At 45.8% G+C, this 22,384-nt stretch overlaps 1 protein-coding gene across 8 annotated transcripts in view; it reads left to right on the top strand.

Annotated features, from left to right (window-relative positions):
* The first annotated feature begins 1,249 nt into the window (after positions 1-1,249).
* The window catches only part of LPP (LIM domain containing preferred translocation partner in lipoma), a 728,024-nt gene continuing 706,889 nt past the window's right edge, over positions 1,250-22,384 (top strand). For 2 of the 8 annotated variants that reach the window (XM_066347508.1, XM_066347507.1), the window contains exon 1: positions 1,250-2,872. The gene's annotated coding sequence lies outside the window, so the exon portion shown is untranslated. Of the gene's footprint in view, positions 2,873-5,968; positions 6,019-6,553; positions 6,800-22,384 lie in introns of those variants that run through there. The other 6 variants (XM_066347501.1, XM_066347502.1, XM_066347500.1 and 3 more) reach the window with 4 other exon arrangements.

The raw sequence follows: 22,384 nt of genomic DNA, 5'->3' as shown, positions 1-22,384 counted from the left end.
TGCCATCACTGGACCAACCAGAATGCTTCTTTAGGCCTTCAGGCCAGCAGTGTGCAATCCGCGGATCACATGACCTCTGCCCCACCTGAAATTCTGTGTTCTGTTAGTCTCTAAATTTGCAAATCTGTATTACTGTAGCATTGAGTCTGCAAATTTACACACCTTTCCCTTCTTCCCCAAGCCCCAGTACACAGCAGGGTTTCATAGGTATGTTGAGAAAAGCGAGATTACAAAAGAAACCGGATTGGCAGATGACAATGAGGCTTTTGATTTCAGTTTGCGCCGATGACACTGTATGTGGTTTGCCAAGCATCCAATTTATGACTTTACCTCTCACGCTCCTGGTGAGTGCCTCATGAGTTGAAATCATCTTTTGTGATAAACTTTATATAATGCTTATGCTAACACCATGCCCACCTGAGCAATTCAAAAATATTTTAGGAGGAGAAAACACAGTGATCTTCCCCAACACAGTTATTTAAGTTTCAACATAATTAGTAGTATTTCTGGATCCAACACAGCACTCTTATAATGTGTGATGGAGGAAATGAATGACTCTAATTACACCTTATTAAACCTTATTAATCCTCATTAGAACCCTATTATTCTTTATAAGTGGGATAATGGAGGAAAGAAAAAGAAGTGCTGGTCAAGTCCCGTTATATCTGATGAGGATTGGATGAATCCATTCTTATTTTGCATGATACCAGGCGCTTTTCATATTAAACAGTAGCCCTCAGAACATGGGTTTGCTGAAATGTTGAAGGTAGAGTAAATGAATTGTATTAGAATAGAATCTGATCTTTTTAAAGTCTTACAACAGTCTCATTTAAGTGTTCATTTTTCCTATTTCAAACCATGTTAGTTGCCAAGAGAAAGAAATTTCATTATTGAATGGAATAGCTACTCTTGATCTTATCTTTGCTACTGTCTTCATATTTTTGCCTGGGTAGATGAGAATTTGAGAGAAAGAGAAATGAGCAATTGAATCCAGGAATTCAAAGACCTTGCAAAAGGAAGGTGTTAAATGTTAAGTGCAATAATATGCTTCTACATTCATTTGTTAAAAAAAATCCCACTAAAGCCCAGAAGAATCAAGTGTTGGAAGCTTCATGAATAGCCAGCTCAGCGTGTACTCTCAACATTTATGAATGGGAATTAAGACTTGCTGGAGGTAAGGGCCTCCTGGGGGGATGGCAACATCACGGGGGATTAGTCAGGTGACCTGGATGGGTGGAGGTGAGTTCAGGTGCTTTTGTGTTGGGTAAGTCACTTGACCTTTTTTCCTCAAATGTAAAAGGGGGACGACACTAACTAAATCTAACATGGAGATTTAATAAACTGCTGAGGAAGTGCTTTAATGATGTGCTGAAGTGAGGAGTTATTGTAGATATCAATGGGATAGAAATACAAGGAGACCAAGTCCCCAGCTCTGTAACACCTTCCCGGCAATGGCTGCTGCACAGTACAACCCCTCAGCATAGTAAATGGTGGTTTCTGTGATGGCTCACATTTACAAATGTCAGAGGGAAAAAATTCCAATTCTAACTTTCCAAGAACAGGCTTGTCTTTATTCAAACCAGTTCACCCAGTTCGCTGATTTCTTTTTGGAGCTAAGCACAGAATAAATTTCTTGGCTTCATGACTAGGCTATGAAATAAATGTAAACTCCAGGGGTTCATTTATTTGAGCACAGGCCAGAGGAAGTAGCCCTAAAGTAACTGACATCTTTGCTATTCAGTGTTGTCAATCAGACCTTCCAGGAACTGACTCCGGACCAAAGGATGTTCGAAATCTCTTCACTGGGTGGTCTGCGTGGCCTGCTGACATCTAACCTGGTTCATGGCTCCGTGGAAAGTTGAGAGTCAGGATCCGTCTGGCGGCGGGAAATCGGCTCAGGAGTCTGAGCACCCAGATCCTACGCCTGGGTGGGTGGCATGTATGAGCCCATCCAAGTCATTTCTCTTCTGAGAGCTCCACTTTTCTCATGTGTGAAGTGGTCGGGTCGGACGTTGGTCTGTGCCAGTTCCGACATCCAGTACGTTTAGAGTCCGGCTGGGAATCCAGGTTGGGGCTCAGGAGCGAGATCTCCAAAGGGGTTTCCAGGGCAGGATCTCTGCTGCTCAGACTCAGCGCAGTAACTTGGCGCCTTTAAGAGCAGATGCGGGTTCCCCCATTTCTTAATCTGCCCCCTCGACTCGGCCGCTTCCTCCTTCTACGTCGCCTTCCTTTTCCTCTAGGGCAGGCAAAGCCTCCACACCTCCTTCTTTCTCTTCCTCCTTTGCAAGTTCCCTGCATCCCGGCGTCCCTTCCTCTTCTTCCCAGGAAATAAAATGTCCGCTGTGCGCCCACCTTTTGGCAAAGCCACTGCCCGGCGCGGGCGCCCCACCCCCCAAGGCGAGGCCGCGCGGCGGCTCGCCGGGCACCCGCCTTCCCATACCTTACATGGACAAATGCGTGCAGGCAAAGTCAGGAATTCAGGCCCCTGACGTCAGCCTCCAGCTCTCAGGGCACCGCACCGGAGACCAGGGGAGGGGGTGGGACGGTGGGGAGGAAGGAGGGGGAAAGGCACCAACCAGCAGCAGCTCCAGCCCTGCCGAAGTTTCACTTTTTGTCTGTGGGTTCGCTCCCAGGCCCCGCGCGAGCTTTCCAGGGATAAGTAGCTTTAGCGAGCAGGGGGACAGCCGGGCGCAGCAAGGTAAGGGCTGGTTGCACGGCCCGGGGCGCGGGGCACGGTGCGGGGCGCGGGGCCGGGCCTGTCCGGGGCTGGGGACAATGGGAGGGGGAGTGCCCGGGCACCTCCTCCTACGCCTTTGCCTCCGCCTCCAGCCGCCGCCGCCGCCGCTGCTGCCCCGGCTGCCTCCTCCCAGAGGTATTGTTGCAAATCCTCCTTCCTTCCCCCCACCCTCCGCCCGCGGGTGCCTCGGGAACCCCCAGCCTCCTCGGGCGCGAGCGCTTCTGGGGTGGCAGGAGCGCGGGCGCAGGGTGTGGAGCGCGCGCTCTGCCCGGGCCCAAGGGCCCGCGCTGCGGAAGTGCCGGCCGCGGCACCGTCACGGGGTGCACGCCGTGGAAGGGAGACCCCGACTTTTTCGGGAAGCTCAGGCCGCTGGCTGGGCGGGGTTGGAGCCCTTTCCTGAGTGCCCCCTGCATGGGCTTTTCTGGGCGCCCAGGGGGCGGGGCCACACCCTGATGCTTAGAGCTTTCGCGGAATCCCAGTTATCACTGTGGAAGGGGCCTACGACCCCAGTGATCCAAGCGCCCCACTTTACAGGTGGAGCAACTGAGGTCCAAAGAGAAAGAGAGCCTACCCCGAACTCAGTCACTAAAGTCTGGGCTGGAAATAAAGTAAATGGCTCCCGATTCCTGATTTCCTTTTTCCAAGCATTTCCCCAGCGTCCACTGTGTGCCAAACACTGTGCTGGCAGGTTGGGTCAGAGAGGCAGATAAAGCCAGTTCCTGCCCTCAGGGAGCGCTCGGACCACCGAGGAGCCAAACTTGACCCAAGATAGAAAGTGCTGAGTGCTGGGGGAAAGGCATGGATAACCTTTTAATGTGCTCAGGAAAAGAATTTTGATTTCCTGGCCCCTGGGGAGTGAACAGAGCTGGCCCTTTGGAGGGGGCCCCAGCTTGATCAGAGCTTTTTTGAAGGATGAGAGTTTTCTGAAGCCAGACAGCAACAAGGAGGGAAGCTATTTGCCCGAGGTTGGGGTGAGGGCAGTTGGGGGTGGAGGTGGGGGCTGTAGACCAGAAAATACTAAATAAAATGTGGAGAGTGGAGGTGAATCTGTAAACGTTACTGTGTTGGGGACATGGGGTTGAAGAGAGGGGTACATGAGATGAGATAATCAGTGGAATTGTGTCTAAGTGCTCTGACAGAACAGTGTCTTGGGACTTCAAGGTGCTAGGGGACCAGAACTCTCTGGCTTCTGTTCCCTTCTCAAGGATCCATTGCTTTCCAGCCCTCCACACATAATGCAAAATTTTAAGGTCATCTTTGAGGGCTACACTTGGAGTACCAGACTCACTTAACTTTGTTTCCAATCTTCCTTCTCTTTCCACCTCCTCCCCCTTTTCTAGCTTGCCTCCCAGTAAAACTCATTCTCACTAAGGTGTTAGTGACTTAATGGTTTACCTCTTTCAGAACTTGTGCTTTAAAGAAAGCTTTTAAATGAAGGGAAGGGAAGCAACTCCCTGAATAATGGTGGATGGCAGGGGGACAGAATTTCTAATAGGGCTCACTCGACCCCATACCCGATGACCATCATTTCTTCCTCCAGGGCTTTTGCCAGCACTGGGGACTGTTCAAAGGAAGAATGTGTGTCTTGCATTTAATCTTTGCAAAACAGTCCTTCAATTCCATTGCCCAGGCCTTTACAGTCTGGAAGAGAGTTGAGTAGTTGAGGTTAGCTGTCTAAATGATGGGGTACAGGTCTGGGGCCTTTGGCTTAGGCAGGCCCCCATGGCCATGCACCTTGGCTGGCCTAGAGTTGGCGTTGGGGCTGGGTAGATGAGGAGAAGCTGGACTGCTGAACTGGTTACTATGGCTGGGACTGATTAAGGACTCTTGCTTGGGGTGACATATTCTGGAGAGGTCATTGCTCTGGGGGAGGTGACAGTTCCAGCCAGTGGTTGGTGGAAAAGGTGGCTTCCTTATGAAGGGCCATACAAATGCCAGGCTCAGGAGTTTGGATATAACTTGAAGACATCATTTGAGGGTTTTGAGCAAGCTGAGACACGATTGAGAGGGGAGATACTCGGAGTGGGTGGCTTCCTGCTGCCCATTTCTAGAGAGAGAGAGGCAATAATTTGGCCTATGAATATTATGCTGACTCAGTGGTAGAGCGTTGGCCTAGTGTTTGGAAGTCATGGGTTCAATTTCTGGTTAGGGAACACAGGAGAAGCGACCATTTGCTTCTCTACCCCTCCCCCCATCTGTCTCTCTTCCCCTTCCTTAGTGATGGCTCAAATGGTTCTAGCAAAGTTGGCTGGGGCACTGAGGATGGCTCCATGACCTCGCCTCAGGTGCTAAAATTGCTTGGTTGCCGAGCAACAGAGCAGTGTCCCTGATGGGTAGAGCATTGCCTGGTAGGACTCAGGTCGGGGAGCATGTGGGTGTCTGTCTTTGCCTCCCTGCCTCTCACTTAATAAAAAAAATATATATATATTATTATTGGGTGTTCACTCATTTACTTGACATATATTACTGGGTACCTATTATGAGCCAATGGCAAATATGAAGGTTTTATAGCATTCTCCTTTATTTTAGAGAAAATAAATAGTATTTCATCAATGCTAAGACATACTTTTTCAAATTTTAATATCACTGAAATTGGGCTGTCTTATTATCACAGATGTGTCATAGTTGAGCAATTTTTTCATTTTAAGTTGATGGTACATCTTGCAGTCAGTGGTTTAGATTGGATAACATTTGTTAATCATACCCTGTATGAAAGTGCATTACACTTGATAAAACATTTTCCCATCAGATACTCCATATGACTTTCAAAAATCCCCTGAGAATTGGGCCTGGTGACACTGGTCTCCATTGTAACTCTTGCCCAAAGTTACACAGCTAATTAGAAGTATGCTCAAAATTACAACCCAGAACTTTGACTCTTGATGTTAATATGTGACTTTACCCTGCTGTGGAACTGTCATGGGTTAGTGAGGAACCGGGTAAAAGTCAGATTGGATTTGATTTCAGAACTATGGTTTAAGATGATGGGCTTTTGGCCAAGGGCAGAGTGTAACTCACAGGGACTGGGAAGCCCCCTTAGACCAGAAATGTGCTGCATTTAGTGGAAAATTGGACAGAGCGGTAGAAGATGCCGGGTAACATGGTAAAAGCACAGGGTGGAGCACACAGCTACCTTTGCACAGAAAGGAGAAGAACAGTGCAGGGAGCACACAAGTTCTGGAGCCTGCCTGCTGTGAACCAGGAACTGGTTGGCCCTGGGAGGATAATGAAGAGGAGAGGAGAGGGTCCCTTTCCTTGAGCGTGGGCACGCCGTTCTTGTGGTATGTTTTGGATGCTCTGCACTAAGGAGGGCCCATTTCAGGAAAACCAGCACAGAGGCACTGGTGTCTGAAGAGAATCTTTGGGGCTAAGCAGGAGTTGCCCAGGTGGAAAAAGGTTGAGTCGATCTGTGAGGCTAATGGAGATATAGGGAACATTTATTCTTGAGGCTGTATTTTGAATGGCTAGCGTGAAGGGGGCTGTGGGAATTGGGGAAGGAGAAGACTTATTTTTTGCTATGTACACTTGAATTTATCTGGTTGGTTATAGGGACCATTAAACAGTTCTCTAGAAATTCACATGAGAACAAGTCTGGGCAGGAACTCTGAAACCACCTCTGGGAATAGGTATTTGGATGGTAATGCAGGAAGCGTAGTAACACATTTCAGTAACTGGTTGAGTGAACCTGAGACTTTGACCTTATTCAGTAATTAGGAGTCATAACCCTATGTGTGCATTGGTGGGTGGGGACTTTTCTTGGAACTTGGCTTGGAAGGCTGTGTCTTGCTGGAAGAAACTTAGGTGAGGAAGGGGAGGTAGAGTGGTGCTGTATGCAGGAAGCCTCTGTCTGGGTGGAATCCAGGGCTTGACTGTGTGTATGAGACAGAGAACCTGGGGTGAGAGGAAGAGAGGAAGGAGTTGGGAGTGTGTGGTCTCCAGGTCGCCTGGAGGCATGGAAGACATGGCCAGTGCCTTCCTACTACAGCTCACATAAGTGAGGAAGGACGCTGCTGTTTCCCTGAGGCCTTCATCTGTCTGACTTTCCACGAGTAGGGTGAGTGGGTAGCCAAAGGGTTAATGGAATTCATGCTTGGAAGCAGCTAAAGCACTGAATTGAGGGTAGAAATTATTAGTCTTTCTATTGTTACTTTCTTTTTTTTTTTTTTTTTGTATTTTTCCAAAGCTGGAAACGGGGATAGACAGTCAGACAGACTCCCGCATGCGCCCGACCGGGATCCACCCGGCACGCCCACCAGGGGGCGACGCTCTGCCCATCAGGGGGCGATGCCCTGCCCCTCCGGGGCATCGCTCTGTTGTGACCAGAGCCACTCTAGTGCCTGGGGCAGAGGCCAAGGAGCCATCCCCAGCGCCCGGGCCATCCTTGCTCCAATGGAGCCTCGCTGCGGGAGGGGAAGAGAGAGACCGAGAGGAAGGAGAGGGGGAGGGGTGGAGAAGCAGATGGGCGCTTCTCCTGTGTGCCCTGGCCGGGAATTGAACCCGGGACTTCTGCACGCCAGGCCGACGCTCTACCACTGAGCCAACCAGCCAGGGCCCTATTGTTACTTTCTAATCATAGTAGTAATAATAATATAACTTAGAAGAATTTTTGAGTGCTTGACATGTGCTTATGTAATTCTCCTACTGATTTATTCAAGTCAGTTTGATGATTATTGGTTTCATTTCGCAGATAAGATGATGAATTTGGTTAAATAAGGTTACACCACTATTAAGTGACATGCCCAGTTTCCAATCTTTCCTTGATCTATAGCTTTGCCACTGCTCTTTTATGTGTCCACAGAATGAAAATTTTAAATCAGCCCTGGCCAGTTGCTCAGTAGATAGAGCATCGGCCTGGTGTGTGGACCTCCTGGGTTTGTGCCCTGTCAGAGCACACATGAGATGTGACCATCTGCTTCTCTTCCCCTCCCTCTCCCTCTCCTCTCTCTCTTCCTCTCTCACAGCCAGTGTCTCGATTGGTTTGAGTGTTGGCCATAGGTGCTGATGATAGCTTGGTTTATTTGAGCATCGGCCCCAGATGGGCTTGCTGGGTAGATCCCGGTTGGGGCATGCTGGAGTCTATCTCTTTATCTCCCTTCCTCTCACTCACTCACTCAAAAAAAAAAAAAAAAGTTAAGATCAATGTTGATTTTCAATGTTCTTCTTCCTTAGTATTTAATTCAGTATACATTTATTGGGCTGTGGCAGGATCATAATCAGGGTTTAAGAGGGGTGAGAACAATCCTCTCAATTCCACACTGGTGCTCCCCCATTTCCTCTCTTACCATCCCTCTACCCTTTGGGCGTTTTTTCTCACCAGACCTAACTGGGGAAGTTAGTCTTTCTAGCAAACCATCTGCACTGCCTCCTTCAGTATTTCCTTCTTTAGTCCTCTGCAGTGATAAGGCTTTTCCTCCGGTTTTATTGAGATACACTGCTCATAAAAATTAGGGGATATTTCAAAATGAATATGAAGCTATAAATATCCCCTGATTTTTGTGAGCAGTGTATAATTGACATGTATCACTGTATAAGTTTCGGGTGTACAGCATAATGGGCCCCAGGAATGGCATTCAGCACAGTAAATAGGACCTTGTTTTTTTCATCTTTAGATCCTGATCATCTCTAGGGCCCTGAAGATATTCAGTAACTTTTTGTAAAATGAATGAATTGAAACAATATAAGCATGAATCAGTACTTGACCTTATATCTTTGCTTGTCTTTGCTGGAAGAATCAGCCCTGAGTAGAACATGGTATGACTTTATTAGAGTGATGAACAGAGGGTTCCACTCTACTTTAAAATAAGCTTCATGAGTATTGCCAGGATGCCCGTGTTAATGGTCATGTCCCCAATGCCCAGAGGAGTGCCTGGCACATGGTAGGCCCTCTGCACATATTTGTTTGATGAAGAAAGGGATTAATGAAGTTTGTGGCAACCACAGATGGCAATGTTGAAAGAAGGGACTGTTTTTAGTGACCAAGAAGCTTGGGCCTGTGGGCACAGGACTCCACTGAGAATCACCTATGCTGTACCTGCCACAGATGGCCCTGGGCAGTCCCACTGTCGGGATCAAGATTAGAAGTACAGAGTTGAGTCTGTAAACTAGGTCTCCTAAGAGTAACTGCAATTGTAACTTCATTCACTTTTCTCTCACACAGACAGGAGATTCTGTTGAATTTGAACATTTGCTGTTTTTTCCTCCATACCTTTCCCTTGCCCTTGCCTTTGCTTAGGCTGTTTACACTACCTGAAGTTCTTGGCCTGTCCACTATCTCTGTCTGGTGTAAACCTATGGATCCTTTAAGTTCAAAGCCAAAACCCGCTTTGTGCCAGGAAGCCATTCCGCACTCCTTGACCCCTCTGTCCCACGTGTATGTGTGATCACATCTGGCTCAACCTCTTGTATTCAGTTCACCACATATGGATTAAGTGATTACCACATGTTAGACAGAAATGCTGGATACTGGCTTACAGAGCCAAGGGCCTGTTTTCAAGGATTTTCATTCTAGCATAAGAGAGAGATTATCATAGAACATGGTATGGCCTTATTAGAGTGATGAACAGAGGGCTACTGGAAGCTCTAAGAATGGACTGACCAAGCACCTGGAAGAACAGATGGATGCTCATGGGAAAGTTTGTCTTGGGTTTTGAAGTGAGGGTAGGAGTTCATATGCTGGGCAAGGTAGAAGAGCTTTCCAGGCATAGAGACCTCGCTCTATAAGCATAAACCTGAGGCCTAAGGGTGCTTGCAAAATAGAAGGCTGTATGTACTTGGAGATCACTGCGAAAGATGGTCCAGGTTTAGATGGCAGAGGATGATAGGATAGCTAAGAATGATGGCAGCGGTTTGAGGAGGGCGGGAGGATTATTGTAATTTTCCAGCATGGAGGGCCGTGTTGTATCTGTGCTTCGGAGAGCTGGGGGTGTTGGGGAGGGACAGAATAACAGCAGGTCTAAAGCCCAGGCAGGTACCTACTTTAGGAGGCTGCTGAAATGTTCCAGGACAGCAGACACTGCTTGTACCAGGTCAGCGGAGCGGAGAGGCAGCAACGAATTTTGGAAGCTGTTTGCTATTAGAGTAGTATTAGGCAGCTTAGTTCTTACTCTTATCCTTCTAATTATTTGCTAGTTTATCAGCCTTGGCTGGAAAAACTGTTTATGTGACCAAAGCTTGTAGGCGGTAGGAGAACCAGCAAGCTGGCAGTCAATTCCTGCCTTACAAGTGTGGACTGGGGCCTTGGTGGCCAGATCGACCTGCTTCCTTATTGTATGGGAGAGGAAACTGAGGCCCTAGGGAGAGGGGCAGACTTGTTCTGTCACACCCTTGTCAGCTGAGCTGCAACTGGGCTGTGGCCAGCTCTCTTTCAAAGGTGTTTTTGATTCTGTTTGTGCTGAGCCTGGCCTGACACATTCCTTCTCCACCCTCCCCCTCCCCCAGGGGCTTTGCTTAGGAGAATTTGGGAGCCCATATAACTTAGAGATCATTGTTACTAGGCTTGAACCTTATGCTTTGCACTTTGAAAAGAAAGTGATTAAGGCGATTCAGTTTGAATTTGTGAATTTATTTCTTTTACTGCTATTTATGCCTGTGTCTTGTTTGTAAGGAGCAAGCTTCTTCTTACTTGCTCTCTCCCAGGTTTCTTGCTTATGATAGCCTCTCCCCCACCCTTTTATTTTTAGTTATTTTTGCTTGCCTAAAGGTTTTCAGGCTGCCAGTATTCGATCTGATCCTCCTGTTTTTTTCCCTTCCCTCTTAAATCTTCCCATTACAACCCATCTCACAGAACCCATTAGTATTTCATAGCCTTCGCGGCACTCTTTATGTGGCAAGTACATTTTACAGTCATTACTGTTCAGTTCCCAACTGCAATCCAAGAGACTGGTCAGCAAGGTCCATCTTGTCTCTCAGAGTGCGGGCAGGGATTCCGGGGTGAAGAAACCTCCCCATGGGGTGCTTGGTCCTAAGTGGCCAAGTGAGAGCCCGGCTCCCTTCTCAAAAGCTCCTGTCCTGCTCCTTAACTTCTTCTGTAAGTGAGCATGAGGAATTGATGTGAAAGTCCTTAGCAAGCCCTGTACATAGGCAAGAAACCATTATTATTGTTTCAATGTGTGATAATTAGTCATATTAGCTGCCAGTGTTTTTGATTTTGGAAGACAACTGAGAATCAGTTGGGAGACTCCAGCGTCCTGAGGGTGTGGGCTTTACTGTGCTGTCCTCTCAGCTGTCCCATCACCAGTGGCTATTAGGGACAAACCAAGGCTTGTGTCTGAGCCACTACTAGCCTTGTGATCTTAAGCCAATTCCAGAATATCCCTGAGCCTCAGTTGCCTTCAGACAGAGATCACATGATACATCACAGTGCATTTGTGAAAACCAGAGAAATATGCACGACAGTCCATTATAAAAGGTAACGTGGTGTGTAATGTGGCAGTTCCTGGTGCCTAGTGTGGTGCCTATCACACAGGGATGGCGCCTTCCCCTCCGGTGGATGTCATGGGATTTCCACCGGGCCAGATCCAGGCTTCAATCCTAGCTGTGCCGCCTGGGGTAGTCACAGGTAGTCAGCACGATTTGGTTTACTGATTTACTAATTTTTAGGCTTCTTACGAATGAGGCACTGCCATTGAGAAAGGCGCCTCTGCCAAGGGAGGTGAGCACCACAGATGTGCCCGGCGTTTCTCGGCTGGGCAGCCGTGTCGTCACCGCTGAGTGGCTGTGCAGTGCTCCTCCTCACTGTGACCGTCCCACTGTCTCGGGCTTTGTTTGTGCTGTGTTTCAGTCCTGCAGGGTTTGCTTCTAGCGTAGCGATTGCGGTGTGCTAGTCTCACGTCGAAGGCCCATGTAGTTCAAGTGGAAAACTGGTGCTGAGGGGTGGTATCAGGCCTTCTCCAGGAGCTTGTGCGGAACCTTTCATCGGGCACCTAAACAAAGGCTCAGGACGGGGCAGGGCTAGTTTACTGACCTTCAGGAAATGTACTTTGGCTTCCTTGCGCCTCCTCTATGGGCACCTTTTCTATTCGAGCCATTGTCATTGTTCCTTAGTCACGCAGGCCACCAACCAGCAGCTGAGCCTCCACGTCGCAGTGGGCTTCAGGAGGCAGAGGACCTTCCCTGTGAGGAGAAGATAGCAATGTCATGTGAGTTCCCTTGGCATTGTGAGGAGACCACATTTTAGATGTTAAGGGATTCCTGTCCTTAATCTTAGCCTCCGTCTCCTTGTCTGTAAAAATGGCTGTAGCAACAGTACTTGCCTCAGAGGTAGAGGGACTGTTCTTTCTGGTTTGCCCAGAACAGCCCTGGTTTATGCCTGTGACCTGGTGTGGTATTAATAGTGTCCCCTTGTGTTCTCAGAGGTGTTCTGATTTGCAGGATAAATGATACGATCACCCTACTGGTAGGTAAGTGTGGAGTGAGGCAGTGTAAGTAATATACATAAGAGAAGGCCTAAGGTAAGGACCGAACACACATATACTGTTTATGTTAGAGGGGATGGTAGGTGCTTAAGAAATGTTTGTTCAGTGAACTACACTGAGAAAGGTAAACTCTGAGAATGTTTGAAGGGGGTGTCTAGATCGTAGGCATTTGGAGTTTATTAGATTTGATAAAAATATGATAATACCTGTTTAAAATATGAGAAAGTGTCTCAAGAGTGGTGTAAATGAAGGGCTTATGGAGTGGGCGAGTCCGCTGGACCACGTGCAGAAGCTTGTCAAAAGAGCTGGGCCTTGGGTTGGACTCGGAAGGACAGGAAGGCTTAGTGCACGATGGGATGGGGCAGCTGAAATTGCTGTGGCCACTAGGAGTTGAAGAGTAAGACCGAGTCTCTGCCTGTGTGTGTACTTCAGCTGGGTTTCTGAATCTATTTTTTTTCCATCCAGTGCCTATCCTGATGAAGAGCTCTAAGTATTACTGTGGAAGCACAATGTGGCACTGAATTCTGTGGCAACAGCTCACAGAATAGTCTGTACTGACTCTTCCTCATGAATTTCCACGGAATGTGGTTCTTGTTTAGTGCCAGGGAAGAAAAAAAACGTACACGCCACCTGGAGCTTCTGTCCTGTTTGGTATGAAAAGGAATCATTTTGAGGAACCGCAGTAGGGAGTTGCCACCCCGAGGGTGGGGTGCCGCCTGACTCATGGGAAAGGCAAACTCTGCAGTGACCCAGAGGTTAAGCAGCACTGTTTCTTAGAACGAGGTGAAAGTTAGGTCAGCTTTCCAGTAGCCTGATCGTTTCCAACCCGGAAATCTTTCTTCTTGGCCTAGCAACTTTACTTGCAGAATAAGGTTCCAGTAATGGCAGCTGGACAGAACACTAAAGATATATTTGTCCATCTATTTGACACAATCCTGTGTTTATTCATGCAATACCACGTGCTGTGAGTACTTGTGAATGACTGAGTGGAAATCTAGACTTGGTTTGGGGGAATGTGATCCCTACATCCAGACAGTCATTTAGATCAATACAGTATGTAAAAGTATGTGCAAAAAGAATCTGGTGGCCCTAATTGAATGGTGACTAACTCTAGGGACTTGGGAAACATCACAGAGGAAAACACTGTCATTTGATTGGGCCTTGAAGGATGAGTAGGAATTTGTTTGGTGGGCCAGAGGAGAAGGTAGTTAAGTAAGGGAAATACCATGGACAGAGACACAGAGGTGAGAAAGTGCTTGTTGCTTTGGAGAGTGGGAGTCAATGGGGATGACTGCCTAGTAGAGAGGGCTTGGGAATGAGGCTGGGACTTAGGTTGATTAAGGTCTTGATTGATGCCTTGAGGAGTTGGGACTGAACTATGAAAGATGCATCAAGTAGGGACATGGGGTGATTGGGTCTGTGCTTTAGGAAAATAATGGGTTATAGTGTGCTGGATGGATTAGAAGGGAGGGTACTGCATATGGTGAGATGTATTGTAGCTCAGGCAAGAGATAAAGGGAAACTGAAGAAGGTTAATCAGTGGATATAAGTGACTTCTGAGGTATACTAGAGGTCACTCATCCTCATTTAAACAAGAGTAACACAGACTCTGAGCAGGTGACACATACAAAATCCATAGCCTTGATCCCAGCATGACCCCGAGGTGCTCCCATCCTCTGTCCAGTGTCTTTAGAAGAGTGACCAAATGCATGGCTGTTTAGTTAGTTCTCTATCAAGGAGAAGCTTTCTATCCGGTTTTGTCTTTCAAGAATTTCGTGAAATCTCTTGATTCTTTTTTTTTTTTTTTTTTTTTTTGACAGAGATAGTGAGAGAGTCAGAGAAAAGGACAGATCGGGATAGACAGACAGGAAGGGAGAGAGAAGAGAAGCATCAATTCTTCATTGCGATACCTTAGTTGTTCATTGATTGCTTTCTCATGTGCCTTGACTGAGAGGCTACAGCAGAGTGAGTGACCCCTTGCTCAAGCCAGCGACCTTGGGCTCTAGTCAGTGACCTTGGGCTTCAAGCCAGTGGCATTTGGGCTCAAGCCAGCAACCATGGGGTCATGTCTATGATCCCATGCTTCAGCCAGCCAACCTGCGCTCAAGTGGATGACCTTGGGGTTTCAAACCTGAGTCCTCCATGTTTCAATCCTATGCTCTATCCACTGCACCACTGCCTGGTCAGGCATCTCTTGATTCTTAATGGAGTTAGCTCTTTTAAGAGTTATTGAATCTTGCCTGACCAGTGGTGGCACAGTGGATAAAGCATTGACCTGGAACCTGAGGTCACTGGTTCAAAACCCTGGGCTTGCCTGGTCAAGGCACATATGAGAGTTGATGATTCCTGCTCCTCCCCCCTTCTCTCTCTCCCTTTCTCTGTGTCTCTCCTTTTTTAAATGAATTAAAAAAAATAGTTACTGAATCTCGAATCACTGGTGATCTCCAAGCAGTATCTAATTGAAATGTTACAGTGAAAACTCAAGCATTGGTTGAAGACTTGATCTAGAATGTCTTTGAGGTCTATCAGTTCTGATTTCCCCACAGCCTCCATTTCATACCCCCCTCCTTTCTTCCCTCCCTCCTTTCTTCCCTGCCCCCTCCTTCCCTCCCTCCCTCCCTCCCTCCCTCCCTCCCTCCCTCCCTCCCTCCCTCCTCCCTTTCTCCCTCCTTCCCTTCCTCCCTTGTTTCCTCCCTTCCTTTCTATAAGAGACACTTATAACAATCTTACCTGGAGGTCCTCTACCCATTTGGGTCCTTAGGATTATTTTAGCAAAACTGGACAGAAAGCAGAGTGTTCAAAAAGGATGACCGGGGTCCCCAAACTTTTTACACAGGGGGTCAGTTCACTGTCGCTCAGACCGTTGGAGGGCCGGACTATAAAAAAAACTATGAACAAATCCCTATGCACACTGCACATATCTTATTTTAAAGTAAAAAAACAAAACGGGAACAAATACAGTATTTAAAATAAAGAACAAGTAAATTTAAATCAACAAACTGACCAGTATTTCAATGGGAACTATGCTCCTCTCACTGACCACCAATGAAAGAGGTGCCCCTTCCGGGAAGTGCGGCGGGGGCTGGATAAATGGCCTCAGGGGGCCGCATGCGGCCCACGGGCCGTAGTTTGGGGATCCCTGCACTAGAATGATGGGCTGCAGTTCATCTGGAATAGTGAGAAACCACCATTTTGTGCCAGGGAGTTAACACGCACTTACCAGGGAGATCACGTGGCCTAGGCCAGCCTGCATGGACCTGCTCAAAGGCAAATCCACCAGTATAGGTATGACACTTTCTGCCAGTTGCTGTTTTTATAACGCTTTACCATTAATCATGTGTTTTCCTGCAAACTACAGGTAAATCCTCACAGTAGTCCTGTGAATACTTATCATTATTTTCCAAGTTTTACTGATCAGGAATGTGAGTCTGAGAAAGATTAAGTGACTTGCTCAGGGCTCAAGCTAATTAGATATCGACTCAGGATTTCCACTTGAGTTTTCTATTAGCACAATTTCAGATTCCTCCTGTCCCCAGCCTGCAAAGAGCCCCAAGACAGGTTCTGGTTTTTGTTCATATTCATATCTGTAGCATTTGCAGTGTTATTACAACATATCAGAATCCACTTTTGATAAATGTTAAGTTCATATATTGAATTAAGACATGAATGAATAATATAAGTGAAGTAATAAATGACAACTTGAGTTTTAAGAATAACTTTAGTAATGAAAACACCTAATTGAACTTCTCTAAACATTAGTCAGTCTGTTATCAAAAGACAATGGAAAAGAACTTATTTAGAATACATTTACTCAACTTCATTAAACAAACAAACAAACAAATAAATAAAACCCATCAAAACTCTTTTAGCGCCTGACCAGGCGGTGGCGCAGTGGATAGAGCATCGGACTGGGATGCGGAGGACCCAGGTTCGAGACCCCAAGCTCACCAGCTTGAGCACAGGCTCATTTGGTTTGAGCAAAGCTCACCAGCTTGGACCCAAGGTCGCTGACTCAAGCAAGGGGTTACTCAGTCTGCTATAGCCCCACGGTCAAGGCACATATGAGAAAGCAATCAATGAACAACTAAGGTGTCACAACGAAAAACTAATGATTTATGCTTCTCATCTCTCTCCGTTCCTGTCTGTCCCTATCTCTCTCTCTGTAAAAAACAAACAAAACTCTTGTAGCCAAATACTTTGCTGATCTCTTACCATGCCATAACCCTAATCTCAACCTCCCAGAAGTGCCTGTCCACTTTTCTGTATACATATGATGTTTCTTTCCACTTAATATTATTACAAAAAATCCACCGGGGTCCCTGGCCGGTTGGCTCAGTGGTAGAGCGTCAGCCTGGCGTGCAGAAGTCCTGGGTTCGATTCCCGGCCAGGGCACACAGGAGAAGCGCCCATCTGCTTCTCCATCCCTCCCCCTCTCCTTCCTTTCTGTCTTTCTCTTCCTCTCCCGCAGCCGAGGCTTCATTGGAGCAAAGATGGCCCAGGCGCTAGAGTGGCTCTGGTCGTGGCAGAGCGACGCCCCGGAGGGGCGGAGCATCGCCCTCTGGTGGGCAGAGCCTCGCCCCCTGGTGGGCGTGCTGGGTGGATCCCGTGCGGGGTGGATCCCGGTTGGGCACATGCGGGAGTCTGTCTGACTGTCTCTCCTGGTTTCTAGCTTCGGAAAAATACAAAAAAAAAAAAAAAAAAAATCCACCGGGGCTTTATATATCCATTTTTTACATAACTAAATATTTTTTTAACTTTTTTTTTTTTTTTTTTTTTTTACAAAGAGAGTTAGAGAAGGGATAGATAGGGACAGAGAGAGATGAGAAGTATCAATCATTAGTTATTTGTTGTGACACCTTAGTTGTTCATTGATTGCTTTCTCATAGGTGCCTTGACCGTGGGGCTACAGCAGGCTGAGTAACCCCTTGCTCAAGCCAGCGACCTTGGGTCCAAGCTGGCGAGCTTTGCTCAAACCAGATGAGCCTGGGCTCAAGCTGGCGACCTCGGGGTCTCGAACCTGGATTCTCTGCATCCCAGTCTGACGCTCTATCCACTGCGCCACCACTTGGTCAGGCTAAATTTTTTTTTTTTTTTGAAATTGATAGACCCTGCTTTAAACTTTACCCATGTGGACACTAGGATAGTTAATATTTTGTAAAACAATTAAAATCAATTCAACATGTTAAAAATGCAATGATGAAACGAGTGGACAAATAACATTTTCTTCTAAATTATTTCCTAAAGGCAATTATTTCTTTGCCACTTCCACTTTCCCTTACAGTGGTGATCATTTTATTCCTTTCATTTATTATGTGATTATCTGAATATATATCTCATTTCCTCAGAGATGTGGTAGAAAATGCATCATGGTTTGGAGGGATGAACAGGTTTGGGTTCAAGTCATGGCTCTGCCACTTGTTAGCCATATAACCTTATCTAGGTATATAGGTACTTAGCCTCTCTGAGCCTCCATTTCATCGTCTGTAAAAGGGGATAATAGTGTCTTCCACAGAAGAGACTGTGAAGGGTATTTTTGGTCAGTGTAGCAGAGCACCAAAGCCTGCCATGTGTTGCTGCTAAAAAACATGTTATCTCTCTCCTCTTTCCTCTTTGTCCGTCCACCGGATGACACTTCACATCATTTCCCTTGTTTTTATTTTTCATAGACTATGACAAATGGTAGACCTTAAATAAATATATATTGGGTGACTAAATAAGCTTTTAAGTTCTTTCAAAGGAGAATTATAGGCAGAAAAATACCAAATATTTCTATTATTTTTCATACCAGTTGCCATACTTTCTCCAGAAAGCTGTGCTAATTAGCAGTGTGTGAATCTGCTTTTTCTCTCTATCTTCACCAGGACTTAATTATAGCTTGCAGTTGCCTTTGCTAAATTAATCTATAAGAAATGATATTTCATTATTGTTTTAATTTGCATTCTTTTAATTACTGAAAAAAATTCTCAAGAGGTAGTTTAGGTTTGTTTCCTCTTGTGTGAATTGTTAGGAGGCAATATTTATTTATTTATTTATTTATTTATTTATTTATTTATTTGGGTATTTTTCCGAAGCTGGAAATGGGGAGGCAGTCAGACAGACTCCGCATGCGCCCCACCGGGATCCACCTGGCACGCCCACCAGGGGATGATGCTCTGCCCATCTGGGGCATCACTCTGTTGCAACCAGAGCCATTCTAGCACCTGAAGCAGAGGCCACAGAGCCATCCTCAGTGCCAGACCAACTTTGCTCCAATGGAGCCTTGGCTGCGGGAGGGGAAGAGAGAGACAGAGAGGAAGGAGAGGGGGAGGGGTGGAGAAGCAGATGGGCGCCTCTTCCGTGTGCCCTGGCCGGGAATCGAACCCAGGACTCCTGCACGCCAGGCCGATGCTCTACCACTGAGCCAACCGGCCAGGGCCAGGAAGCAATATTTAAAAAAGGTCTGGGCTGGAGAAGCTTGCTATGAAAGGGCTAAAAATATGTAATGGTTTGAGTTGCCTAAACTTTACTTATATATTAATTCATTGGTTTAGTCAATGTTTACTGAGCACCTATTATGTGTGCCAGGCTTTATGATAGGGGCTATATGTACTACAAAGAAGAAGAAACAACACATGAATAAAATCAATTATCTCCAGTTTAATTTCCTCATTTAACATGGGTGGTAGCTGAGACCTGTAAGAGTGAAGCTAATTACATAAGGTAATACAGCTTATTTTGTAGCAGAGCCAACTATTTATTTGAATAGTAATTGTGATTTAAATTCTTTAGTATCAGTAGCCTTTTACACCATGGAAACATCCTGGAAAATTAAGAATAGTGATGTCTAAACATCTCCAAACCATATCTATATTGAGAAAGCAGCGTCCTGATGTTTGGTTTAGAAAATATGATTACCTGGTTCTTCAGTTTCATATAGAAGTCCTTACTAGACTTCTCTGTCTCTTAAATTTATTAATTTTTAATGAATAAACTTATTTTTCAAACAGGACTAGAAAACAAAATAATTCTGGTCCAAGGAGTTTAGACCAACTGTGAACCTTCTTGGACACGTTTTTGGTAAATGAGAAGAGTATATGACACATTTCTCTATCAAATAAAATAGTAGATTTATATTTAATAAGGCAGTTATCTTCAGGTCATAAAAATTTAACTAACTTGCCATAACTATCTTGTTTAATGTCAATTAGGAGCCTCATATTTCTCACTGGTTGGATAGAATTTAATAGAACTTCAGTCAAGCATTTATTGCTTATTTAATTCAAAATTAAGTTAATCACCTCTGTTGGTAGCAACCAATTACCTTTTCCTTATTGCTATTTATTTATTTACTTATTTACTATTGAGTATTAATATTCAGCAAACTATCTTATTAAGTCTAAATAAAATACAAACAGTTCTTGTTTATTCTCATTAGTTTGGAAGCACCTCATCTTCCACCCCAAACGGCCTTTGGTTTTCCCTTGGCTTTCTTTTTGTGATTGGACATCTTTATTTTCTTCTGGTTGACACCCAGCTTGGTTGAAGGGGTTCAAGAGGCAGGAGTGCATAGAATTATGGGACCTTCTGGCTTTGGGCATAGCCAAGAAACTTCTATTCCATTCCATTCCATTCCATTCTTCAAGAATTACTGAGCACATTCTTTGTGTAAGATGTTCTTTTAAACAATTAGGAATATGTAGAGAAGGTCATGCTGACATATTTACCAGGGGTCCCCAAACTTTTTACACAGGGGGCCAGTTCACTGTCCCTCAGACTGTTGGAGGGCCCAACTATAAAAAACTATGAACAAATCCTTATGCACACTGCACATATCTTATTTTAAAGTAAAAAAATAAAACGGGAACAAATACAATATTTAAAATAAAGAACAAGTAAATTTAAATCAACAAACTGACCAGTATTTCAATGGGAACTATGCTCCTCTCACTGACCACCAATGAAAGAGGTGCCCCTTCCAGAAGTGCGGCAGGGGCCGGATAAATGGCCTCAGGGGGCTGCATGCGGCCCGCGGGCCGTAGTTTGGGGACCCCTGCATATTTACCTTCATTTTCTCATCCTGATATGAGAGGATTGGACTTTTTTGCTGGGTTTCAGGGATACCATCATGATTTGGACAAGGTCCTTGCTCTGATGGAAGACAGTTTAGTGTGAGAGGTGCAATAGTAGAAATACTGGCTAAGGTATTGCTGTAGGAGCACTGAAGTTTCTTAAATGCGGTGATTCTTAAGATACTGTTTCCCAAAGTATTAAGAGTGTTCTATGGCAAAAAGTTTCTATGGCCAAGTAACTTTGGAAAAGTCCAAGTTAAACAAAATTAAATGGGTCTTTTTACTATTGGACTTTTCTGAGCTTTTAGTAAACTAATGTACATTATTACCTTCTAAGAGGTTTATTTCCCAAAGTTATTTGATCATAGACTTCCTTTCTTCCCCCACGGTATTTATTGGGCTTCGTGTTCCAGTGTACCTTGGGAAAGCTTCTGTGAGTCATAGTCTATCTCCTGGCATCTTTGCCCAGGCGGGTACTCAGGCAGGCACCTTAGTGCCTGTTACAGAGTTGGAAGTTCTAATTTGTAGGAAAGGTGTGCAGATGAAGTGAGTAATTGCTGACATAGGGACTTCTGGCTGGGTTTGCGGATGTGAAATCAGTGCTTTTCTTATGGAAGAGAGCTGGACTCCTAAGAGAGTTTGTATAGGAAGAGAGGCCTGGGGGGTTGCCAAAGAGTCACTGGGAGCAGAACTACCGGGAAATTCTGACATGACTGATATGGTTGAGACACCCTAACACTGGATACAACTTAGACAAATTTTTCTTTTTTTTACAGAGACAGAGTCAGAGAGAGGGAGAGATAGGGACAGAAAGACAGGAACGGAGAGAGATGAGAAGCATCAATCATCAGTTTTTCATTGTGACACTTTAGTTGTCCATTGATTGCTTTCTCATATATGCCTTGTCCGTGGGCCTTTAGCAGACCGAGTAACCCCTTGCTCAAGCCAGCAACCTTGGGTCCAAGCTGGTGAGCCTTGCTCAAACCAGATGAGCCCACACTCAAGCTGGAGACCTTGGGGTCTTGAACCTGGGTCCTCCGCATCCCAGTCCAATGCTCTATCCACTGCGCCACTGCCTGGTCAGGCTAACCCAATTTTTCTTATAGCTGAAATCTGGAGTGGTAAAGGGCAGCAGACTTCTTGGTGCAGAACCCTGCTTTAGGCCTTGCTCCAATTGAGTGACTGACCATCTGCAGAAGCGATCACTTCTGTAAGGCATTTCGATACTTTGTCTTGGGCAGAGCCTCTGCCTTGTGAATCACAATGTCTTTTAAGAGTGGGTCTTGGCTCCTTGGTGAACAGCTTGATTTTAGCAAGTCTAGTTTCCATTTATTCCATAACATACTGTTTTCTCCACCTTTCCATCCTCCCTGGCTTCCCATCTTCTGATACATCATTCTCCTACATCTAAGCCAAGCTACCCTTTTCCATTCTTCCTGAAAAGTCACGTACTTTATATAATATAGTGCTGGTAATTTTCTCCTTTTCAGCAGAATCAGCAGATGGAACATCCTGGGTGAAATAGAGGCTACACATCTGGTCCACTACACATAGGAGGTTTGACCTTGGGCTGTGTTCTCTCAATACCCACTTTGTCATCCATATCTGTGCAGGAAGAGCACAGGCCAGGAATGGGGAGATCTGGGTTCTTTTTCTGGATATGGGTGTTCCCCTGTCTGAGTCTCAGTCTATCTATGAAATGTTAGGTACAGGCTAGGTGTACACTCGTTTAAAAATGTTGAATGTTAACATTTGCTAAGCCAATGTAAGTTGGAGTCAGTCTGGGTTGTTTGATCAGTCACATATTTTTGAGCCTGGCAGTATAAGGAAGTATGCAATGAACAAAGCTCTGTGTCCATGCGTAGTGGGCACTCAGTGAAAACTGGTTCTTCTACTTCCAGCCTATTTTGGACTTTATATTGTCTGTTATTTTTAATCGTATCTTCATCTCCTCTGCCACACAAGCTTATCTGTCTGCCTGCATTCTTCCTGCTGTAAATGTTCCTCTTCCATCCCTCAGCTGGATAGTTCCCTCTCTCCTTATCTCTTGAAGATTCCTTTTTCCCTTCTGGCTCTGCCTATGGAGGGTGTCTACTCCGGAACCTTCTCAAGACAAATGGTGGTAATAATGGGGCAGATCAGGGAGGGGCAGTCCTGGCGAGTTGCAAATCTTTCCAGAGACTGTC

Source organism: Saccopteryx leptura, chromosome 8, assembly GCF_036850995.1.
Source record: "Saccopteryx leptura isolate mSacLep1 chromosome 8, mSacLep1_pri_phased_curated, whole genome shotgun sequence".
Classification (NCBI taxonomy): Eukaryota; Metazoa; Chordata; class Mammalia; order Chiroptera; family Emballonuridae; genus Saccopteryx; species Saccopteryx leptura.
The sequence above is the reverse complement of the archived record's forward strand: the minus strand, read 5'-3'. Positions and strand labels throughout refer to the sequence as shown.